At 42.2% G+C, this 10,608-nt stretch overlaps 1 pseudogene; it reads right to left on the bottom strand.

Moving 5' to 3' along the window:
• Nucleotides 1–202: 202 nt before the first annotated feature.
• LOC137083583 (putative nuclease HARBI1) lies at nt 203–5,348 on the bottom strand (annotated as a pseudogene).
• Between the last annotated feature and the right edge of the window lie 5,260 nt (nt 5,349–10,608).

Genomic DNA, 10,608 nt, shown 5'->3' with positions numbered 1-10,608 from the left:
GAGCTTAAAAGACATTAGATACTGTATGATTTTGTAACATGAAACAGTATCTGGGATTTGATACACTCTTATAATTTCCCAAAATGTTTGCAGGAACTGAAGCAGCCACCATCAGGTCTGGGTACTGAGTCAGGGGAGACAACTGCAGGAAGCTGGAAGTGGTTTGATCTAATGCATGAAGCAATTGGAGGGAGGCCATCCATTAAGCCTCCTGTTCTGATTGCGTCAGCATCCACCTCCACCACATCACCATCCAGCTCGACAGACCTGCTTGGAAGAAGTGAAAGTGAAGCTCCCCCCTTGCCAGCAAAATGACAACGTAGGGATCCAGTTTTGGAGTTCCTGGAAAAAGAGGCAGAGAGGTCTGATGCCAGGGAGAGAAGATCAGAGCAAAGGGAGGAAAAATTGATTAACCTGTTGGAGAGAATTGTTAATAAGATGTGAATGTGTTTTTTTTTTCCCTTCTTCTCATTTTTACGATTACAAGCAATATTCATTTATTTGAACTTACTGGTTACAGGGAATGAGTTAATTAGTCATTTGTCCGACTATATACAATACATTGGTAATTCTATAATTGCACCAAAAAAAGTGAAATATAGTTACATTACATCAATGAACATCCTATAATATGTCGAGTTATTGCAGACTGATGTTAGGGGACTGGTTGATCAGTTAATTACCAGTTACCAATTGCCATGTTAATATATACTATTTATAGTAATACTGTTATAATACTATTATAATATAATACTATTTTTTCAGATCCGAATCGACTGAGCAGAGGACAGTCGTGATCCCTCAGAGCTGTCAGATTGATCATGTCATCTCTGCCAGGTGCAGAGACTGCTGCAGCAAGGTGCTCTCTTATTTGTTCTCCACCCTGAAGTTCTTGGTTTTGTAGCAGTGCAACATTGTGGTCATCTGGCTCAAGTGCTGCCTCAACTGGCTCCAGAATGTCACCACTTGTGAGACAAATGTTATGTAGAATGGCACAGCAAGCAATCACAGCAGGGGCAAAAGTCGGCTTCACCTCCAAAGCTTTAAAGCTTCCGCCATCTCGATTTCATGATCCCAAAGGACCTCTCAATGAGGTTTCGTGCCTTTGAATGGTGGTGGTTGAATCAAGCTTGTGTTGGACTCGTGACAGGCTCCCTGTATGGAGTTACTAGGGAGATTGGCTGAGATATACAGGGATACCCACCATCCCCAAGGATCCAGAAATTTGCAGGTGGGTACAGCTGCTGGCAAAAGAGTGGGCTGTTTTTTAGAACTCTGGAATCATGAACTGAACCTGGGTAGCCTACAAAGATGTCTAAAAACTGGCCTCTATGGTCACAAACTGCTTGGAGCTGAATCGAGTAAAACAGTTTGCGGTTGAGGTAGCACTGAGCATCTGTACTTGGTGGCTTGATTCTCACTTGGCAGCCATCAATGCTTCCAACAGCGTTTTTGAAAGCAGCAGATCCTGCTAGTTGTGCAAATCCATGTCCAATCTCCTGTAGTTCCCCAACAGCTGGAAAGCGAATCACTTGGGCTCTTTTGCTCACAATCTGATTTGCTACACGGTGAACAATGTCATGTACGGTGGAGCGGGGTATGTCAAAGGCTCTGGATACCACCCTATAGGACGTAGCGCTGGCCAACCAGAACACAAAAACAAGTACTTCAAGCTCAAGGCCCCAGCCATGATCATTATGGCCACGAAGGAATGTGAAAACAGTTGTCAGTGTCTGCCTTGAAAGCCTGTAGTCTGGTCTCAGATCACTAACTTCATCATAGAAAATGGATAGGGCTGGGATGTAAAGGTTGAGGCGGCAGTACTGCCTCGGTGGCGGCTCAACCTAAAAATTGGGAAATATATGTGCATTGGATATATATTGGATAATCGGATATGTGGGAAATATCATTAATATATGTCACATGCGTCACTATTTTGACCCCAAAACATACAAGATTTTTATTTTGAAATTATTGGATAATGTACTGGCAGAAAATGACCAGCACATTTTCTGTTATTTTTTACACTCATTTTCCGACGCCCATGCAATATACACTGCAAAAAATGGTTTTCTTACTTAGTATTTTTGTCTTGTCTAGTCAAAATTTCAAAAAAAAAAAATCTTAAAATAAGCAAAATGTGATTTATACTGATTTATAAAATAATCTGCCAGTGGGGTAAGCTAAATAATGTTGTTTTAAGATTATTTTGCTTATTTTAAGCAAAAACTCTTTTAATTTTGAGTTATTTTTCCCAAAAACAAGACAATTACTTTTGCTTGTCTAGTAAATACTTCTTGTGTTAAGAATTTTTAGATGTTTGGACTAGAAATAAGACAAAAATACTAAGTAAGAAAAGCATTGTTTTTTTTTTTTGCAGTGTAGTAGGCTTTAATACTATAGTATAAAAATAGTAGCCTACATATTATAAGTGTAATGATGAGTCCACTGGTTGAGGATCCATATGCAGCTTTATTTGACTAGCAATAAGGTAAAACAACAGGCAGAGGTCAATCACCAACAACAGGAATAACCAGGGAAAGGCAGAGGCGTAGTCACTGGACAGGCAGGGGGTCAAGGCAGGCAGCAAACCAAGTCAACGGAATCCAGTTGAGCAAAGCAAAGGTCAATGGGCAGGCAGCAAGGGATCAAAACCAGAAATTCAGTCTAGAGTCGTACACGGGATAAACCAGAAACAGGAAACACGCTCAGAGTTGTCAGCAGTAGCAAAACAAAACTTCGCAGTGAATGAAAGAGTGAACCTAGTTTATATAGACTGAGGTGATGAGGCTAATGGTACTCAGGGGTAAACAATGATGGCTGGTGAGTCAGGGCAAAGGATTGTGGGTAATGAAGTCCGGAGGGAGGATTAATATTCAGGTGAGGGGGCCCTCTGGTGGCGATCGGTGGGAGCCACAGAGGCTTGATTTATGACAATAAGCTACTATAAATGTTTTACATAAAAATGTGTTTATGTTTAAATTAAATGCTTATTAGTTACAACTCTTTCCCAGTAAGTTAAGTGCCACACAAGCAGAGAGCGCTATAGGGTTGTCTTTAAGCGTCTTGACTTACAAGCTGTTGACCATTGCGTAAGAGAATACGACGTCTCAGTTGTTGTATGATAAGTTCTTAATTTCGTTGTTCTCTCAGTTCAATAATTTGAAGAACAAAGGAAGATAATATTTCGTAAAATCACGACATGGTGATGCAGCAGCTGTTCTCTTCTGATAAAAATCTGGCGGGAATACTCGTGCAGTTCAGCACTGCACCTGACACAAATGAATCAACCACACTGTAAACATTTTTTTATTTATTTTATTTCATTTTAACAAACAAGCAAAGCTCAAACAAAATGACATCCCCTCTGGTGCCTTCCGTTTTTAGAATTCGCTCACTAGTTTTTCATTACCTCCTTTAAGTGGACTAGTGGAGTAATAGGGAATGATTGGGCATACACAGGGCAAATCCGACAGTGGTAATCCATTCAGAGCGCGACTCACGTGCGTTGAGAGCAGTGATGCCAGTAACGCGTTACATAGTAACGCGTTACTCTAATCTGACTACTTTTTTCCAGTAACGAGTAATCTAACGCGTTACTATTTCCAAACCAGTAATCAGATTAAAGTTACTTATCCAAGTCACTGTGAGTTACTATTTTAGTCATTTTCCTTTGTAAAAACCGACAGCTTATCAAAATTCTCAGCCCGAGGGCTGGAGCCGTGTTTTTTATTTATTTATTTTATTTTTTACATTGTTGCAGCCATTAAAATAGTTCAGTTTTGTTTTTAATGTCAAAGTAGTTATTTTTCGTTTCGTTTTTTATTATCCAAATTTTGTTTGTTAAATTAAAGTTTATATAGGCAAGACAATTCAAGAGTTGGTTTGAGAGACTAGGCTATTAAACATGCGGTAAACTCACTGGGTCGTCACATAAAAAAATTTAAACTTTAATTTAACAAACAAAAATTGCTCCAAACATTTTTCTAAATGAACATAAAAAATAAACGAAACGAAATATAACTACTTTGACATTAAAAACAAAGTAGGCTAGTTATTATACCACCACAAAGGCATTTCTGACGAGCTGAGGCAGCTGATAGATTAGCCTACTGCTCACAACATGCTCGCAACGGTGCTCAAAAAACCCGAAACGGGCTACACAATCTAAACAAACAAAAAAAAAAGTACAGGCAGGTTGTCTTATAGCCTACCTTACACTTCAGCAAAATTAATATAAATCCGATCTTCAATTCCCGCGGTATATGCTCATTTAACGGAGTTCACATCAAAGCAAAAGATTCCAGCATTTTATTCAGCAGCTCATTTTAAATTCAATGATCGCAATATGAGAGAGAGAGCGACCTAAGCACTGGTAAGATCATTAGTCTCATTAACTTATATTGAAGATGATTGTGTTTTGTGTGACTTATTTTAAAGTTTCATTTACGGCCATATGCGTTGGCTTGCTTTACTCATTTGCAGCGATGTTGCAGTAGCACCGTCATATCTATCTGACTACAACATAACACGCTCTCACACATTTATTTTTTAATTATTTGCCAGGAGTAAAATTTACACATGTGGTTTAAACAACCAGATATATTTACATTTGTCCGGTTTAGTTTGAAATGCTTTCATGCACCTTCTGAATTGGTTTGTTTGAGTGATCGGAATTAAATACGTCTGGAAAGACTCTCGGAAGGCATTTAGGCCTACTCCTGGTCATTTCGCAATCAGATAGATACCTGGTCAGAGAAAACGAATGAAGGAACCAGTTGTAAAAAGGCCATAACTCTAGCAGCTGCACTGAAGAAACGGACTCTTTAACCCTGCGCGAGCCATATCTTGACAGTGGCGCAAGCTATCATGGTCTCATGTTGTTTCCACCAGCACATCTCATTGTTCATTTTAATTATTAAAATAAATATAAAACGAAGGAGAAGCCTAAAAAAGGGGGCGTAAAAAAGTCGGGACCGTCAGTCTCGGGCATAAATACAATAAAGTGTGTTGCCAAAAACGGTTGTCATTTCTATTTTGAGGTGGCAGCGGTGTTGTCGGCAACTGCTGAATGTAACTAATAAAGTAACTTGTAATCTAACTTAGTTACTTTTAAAATCAAGTAATCTGTAAAGTAACTAAGTTACTTTTTAAAGGAGTGATCAGTAATCAGTAATCAGATTACTTTTTCAAAGTAACTGTGGCAACACTGGTTGAGAGCACAACAGAGAGCGATCCAAAAGCATAAGGAGTCGTTTGCTCTCGAAACGCTCTTACGGTACTTTGATGATGTACACCGATCGGTCTGCGCAGCGCTGGTTCATCGAACAAGTCTCTTCTCCAACCATTGCTCGTACTAAATCGGCTGTACACTTGTTATTGCGATGCATTGTGTGATTGATGATTGCACTCAAAAACGTCCACTATGGTTGCGGACACCACTACAAATGGCTGTCCCCTCAAATAGTGCCCTATTTAAGGGTATAGGGGGCGATTTCGGACACAGCCACCGAGTACCACCCAAAGTTCCTGGTTCCTGGGTAAAGTTCCTGTGGTGGATGACAATAAACATCAGTGATCAGGACAGGTAACTTATCTGAAGTAATAAAAGAATGAATGCACAATGTAATATGACACCCCGCGATCGCGGATAGTTAACTTTAGTTATACCATTATTAATGTAATATGACACAAAACACCCAAGATCAGGACAGATTGTGCATTCTGTGCATGATCGTTGACCTATGCAGATTTCTAAAATAGGCCACGCCTTTCCGATGACACAATATCTGTTAGGCTGCGTCCGAAATCACGTACTTCCATACTATATAGTAGGCGAAAAACAGTACGTGAGCAGAGTAGTATGTCCGAATTCATAGAATTCGAAAAACAGTATGCGAAAAGTACCGGGATGGCCTACTACTTCCGGCGAGATTCTGAAGTGCGCATACGATGGACACTTTACTATCCCATGATGCCACGGGAGAGAGGAACTGTCGTTATATTTGAAAATGGCGGAAAACGGAGATGCAGCTGTTTTCAAGTGTAAGTACTTTAGAAACAACTTTTTGTTTATTTGTGGTTAAATTGTATTTGTTTAACATCATATAAGTAAACGACTGTCTTGTTAGAAGTTTAAAGGATGTAAATTAAGGGTGTCCTTTTCCAGCCAAATCAGATCATTATTAGACTAATGTAAATCAGCTACCGATAGCACTGTTTTCTAGCCTAGAAATCTAGACGCACCCTAGCGGCAGCAAATTTAATCTGCCCGCAAGTGTCGTCTAGGAACACTCAATACCCTTCTGAGCTGTATTCCTCACAATCTGGACGGCCCAATCACATCGTTTATAGAGTCGGCGAGCATAACGGCATAATGACGACGGCCGAGTTGCGTTTGCGTGCTGTTCTGTTGTCTAGTAAACACAGAAACTGGCGAACGGCGGCGGTCTTTCGAATCAGCTTTGACTGCAATTCTGGAAGACTTGGGGTTAAGCTTTTCTCTGAGAAAAGAACAAAGAACGGCACTGAAGTTCTTAAAAAGGGAAGATGAGTTCAGAGTTTAGCCGACCGGATACGGTGAATGTTTAATCTATTAACAAGCTCTGTTTCACCGTCGTTGCTCTGGTTGGTGTAGCGCTATCCTATCGCGTGCAGAGGGAGTTTGAAAGACAACCGTTTATCCGGCCCCTCGGATTGAGCCCTGTCTATGGTGAGTTTCCAGACCAAACATCTTGATGTGGGTCTGGCTTGTCAGGCTAACTGTTTTCATTAAACAAAGACCTTCGTTGTTTAGCAGTTTAATGTGAGAGTTACACAACTTCAGTAAATTTAAACGATGTATTTCTCCTTTACCAGTGTTGATATTATCAAAATGTTGTTGGTTACATAGCAAACTACTGTTAACAAGTTTAAGTTACCTCAGCTTGTCCATGTAACGTTACCGTTAGCATTAATAGACTGACCATGGTTCATCACATGTTAAAATCTGTGTTGATTTTGCAGGGGCTGATGAACACACCCGTGTTTTAACCGAGAAGTGAGAGAAAGAAAAGATTCCTTCGGCTACTAGAAATAATTGCTAAACAATGATGTTAATAAAGAAATCAAATGATACAGTGTCTCTTTTCATTTGTTTGTAAATTTACCGTCATGCTGTTTAGCACGTTATATTACAAAACACTTAATTCATAGGGCTTTACAGTAGCTAGATTGTCAGCGGTGCTTAAAGGGTAACTAAACCCCTGTTCACAGCCTAACTCCGCCCTCTGGCAATATTTGAAAAATGCTGCAAAAGTGGGCAGAGCCCAGCGGAGACAGAGGGGACGGGACGAGGGCGGGGATGAGCGGGGGGGCGTGCACCTGAGACCCGTAGTGACAACTTGTTTGACAGCTGTCAGACTCGCAAAGATGGATAGTGACTGGAGTGAGGACAGTAGTTTTGCAACAGAGCAGTCATCTAAACTAGAGGACTTTTCTCCACCACCTTCACCTGAAGTGGACTGGAGGAGGGTGAAATGTCTGTAGACACAGAGTTTGTAGGCTCAAACTGCTTTAACTCCCGATGCCGACGATGCTTTCATTCATTCATTCATTCATGCTAGCGAAGCAGCAGCGCAAGAGAGAATGAGATCACTAACTAATCTATGAACATTGAACAGCCATATACTTATACTGAATGCCACTAAAAAAGCGCAGGACCAATAAGTTCAAACCTAATAGCCTATTACAACAGATTTCCTCATTTTAAATATTCCTCATGCATTAAATAAAAGTTAGACTACATACGCCAGCAGTCTAGCACGTTACGGATTTGTTGTTTGTTACCACGGCAACCATTTGCTTGTCAGGGTTTGTCTGAAAGCGTCTGAGGTATGAAAATTATCTGTAGACATGACAGGCGGCAAAAATATCAGAAGAAAAGCTAAACATGTACTTACAACTGCATTATATATCTGTATTTTCTTAATTAGGATGTTGAAAGCAAGTGAAGAGAATTTCTAACAATGCTACACTAACAACTATGCTAATTAACTAACTAGGCTACACGAATTAATCTAAATAACTATACAAATGGCTGTGCTAACTAGATGATAATATATGCTATCCTGATAATTTTCTATACTCGCAATTACAACTCCTGACTCGCTACAGAGGTTTTGAACTGAAACAGGATGCTTTTATACCAGGGGCGTGGTGAGCTCGCGCCAGGGGTGTTGTGAGTTCCCGCCAGGGGCGTGGTATTGAGCCGTTGGAAGTACAAACCTACGTAACGAAGTACCACAACGTCCAATAGGAAAATTCAACTGCAGTAGCCACCGTTCAACCTTAAGAGGGCAGCACTAAGACGTTTTTACACCATATATTATAGAATTTAAACACTTTAAACCCAACTGTCAAAACATTTACTCGACTCAATGAACAATAATAATAAAGCTCCATTCTTGCAGATAATTAACTAAAAAAAAGTTGTTCTAGGGTTTAGTTACCCTTTAATATATGGCCTTGAGTATTTTTTTTTAAAGCGTTCTGTATGTTTTGAAGGTTTTTGAAACAAGCTAATTGCAGGTGTATCTGAGAAATATGCTGTCTAACTGTAATGAGGACTCAGGTGGATTGGGATCCATGTGCAGTTTATTGGAAACACACAAACTCACAGTAGTAACAGGCAAAGGTCGGTAGCCAAGAATTAACAGTAGTATCACAGGCAAGGCGTAAATCTTAATCATACCAGGCAAGGGTCAGGGCAGGCAGCAAACAGTCGAATAACCAGAGTCCAGGCAAACACAGGTCAAAATGGCAGGCAGCAAGAATCAGAGTCGATAAACAGGCAGGTTCGTAAACAGGCAGATCAGAAACAACAATGGGTAAACGCTCAGAAATGTCGCCGGGGCAGAACAAGACTTCGCAGTGTGTGTGTGTGTGCTCAGAGAATATATAGGCCAGCTGATGGGGAACAGGTGGATGGTAATCAGTCCCGGCATGTGGGATTATGGGAAATGAAGTCCATGAGTGAGTTAGTACTCTGGTGAGCGCGACCTCTGATGGCCGACGGTGGGATCTTCACCAGCGGTTGTGACAGAGCCCCCCTCCTGCAAGCGGCTCCTGACGCGGGCGCACATCCGACGCCGGGGTCTTCCTCGGGGTCGTGGGGCCGGTTTCTCCGGGTGGGTCCTATGAAAGTCATTGATTAGGTTGGGGTCCAGAATGTCCTCTGAGTTGACCCAAGACCTCTCCTCCGGGCCGTACCCCTCCCAATCGACCAGATACTGGATCTGCCGCCCCCGGCGTCTGGAATCTAGCAACTCCCGCACGGAAAAAGCCTCCTCGCCATCCACGATCATCGGTGGGGGGCCTGCTTCACTGGACTCTTGCTCCACCCTCGGACCATCAGCCGGTTTCAACAGAGACACATGAAAGGTGGGAGAGATGCGGTAAGTGGCAGGTAATTCTAGACGATATGACACTGAGTTAATCTGTTTGACTATTTTGAATGGACCCACATACCTGGGACTGAGCTTCCTACATGGTAGCCGTAATCGTAGATCCCGAGTGGATAACCACACCCACTGTCCTGGTGTATAGTCAGGATGAGGACGGCGATGACGGTCCGCTTGTTCCTTGACCCTGTTTATTGCTCGTTGGAGATGTACATGAGTTTGGTTCCAGATGGTCTCGCTGCGTTGAATCCAGTCGTTTACTGCAGGAACCTCGGATGGCTCCCCGGACCATGGGAATAGTGGTGGTTGGTATCCTAGAATGCATTGGAATGGTGTTAACTTGGTAGCAGGTTTGAGGATAGAGTTTTGCGCATACTCCGCCCAGGGAAGGAAGCGACTCCAGTCTGTTTGGTTCTGCTGGCAGTACATTCTGAGGAATTTGGATATCTCCTGATTCAGGCGTTCAGTTTGTCCATTAGACTGTGGGTGGTAACCAGAGGTGAGGCTTATATTAACATTTAACAATCTGAAGAAAGCTGACCATACCCTTGACGTAAATTGAGGTCCTCGGTCCGAGACAATATCCTCTGGAAGACCATAGTATCTGAATACGTATTGGAGCAGGTGTTCAGCAGTTTCGAAGGCTGTGGGTAACTTAGGCAGAGGGATTAGTCGACATCCTTTGGAAAACCGATCAATCACAGTTAGTATGGTGGTGTTACCTTGAGATGGCGGCAGATCAGTAACGATGTCGATAGCTATGTGAGACCATGGACGCTGAGGGATGGGTAGTGGTTGTAATAGACCTGCTGGGAGTTGTTTTGGGGTCTTTGCTGCGGCGCATGTGTGGCAAGCATTGACGAAGTCTGCAACATCTGCTTGTAACGAGTCCCACCAGAATCGGTTCCTTATTAGCCTGGTTGTCGTGGTGATTCCCGGGTGACCGGAGCTTGTCGAGGAGTGTACCCATCGAATTACCTTCTCCCTGAGCCCTGGCGGCACAAAGGTACGATCGTTGGGACATGCAGCGGGAGGCGGGTTCTGCTCGTGTGTCTGTGCAATCTCTGACATGATGTCCCATTGAACTGGAGCGATGATGAGGGTGGGTGGGATAATTGGGTCTTGCAAGGTATTCTGTGGAGCGCTGTCAAACTGACGTGACAATGCA

The sequence above is a fragment of the Pseudorasbora parva genome, chromosome 1, assembly GCF_024679245.1.
Source record: "Pseudorasbora parva isolate DD20220531a chromosome 1, ASM2467924v1, whole genome shotgun sequence".
NCBI lineage: Eukaryota > Metazoa > Chordata > Actinopteri > Cypriniformes > Gobionidae > Pseudorasbora > Pseudorasbora parva.
The sequence above is the reverse complement of the archived record's forward strand: the minus strand, read 5'-3'. Positions and strand labels throughout refer to the sequence as shown.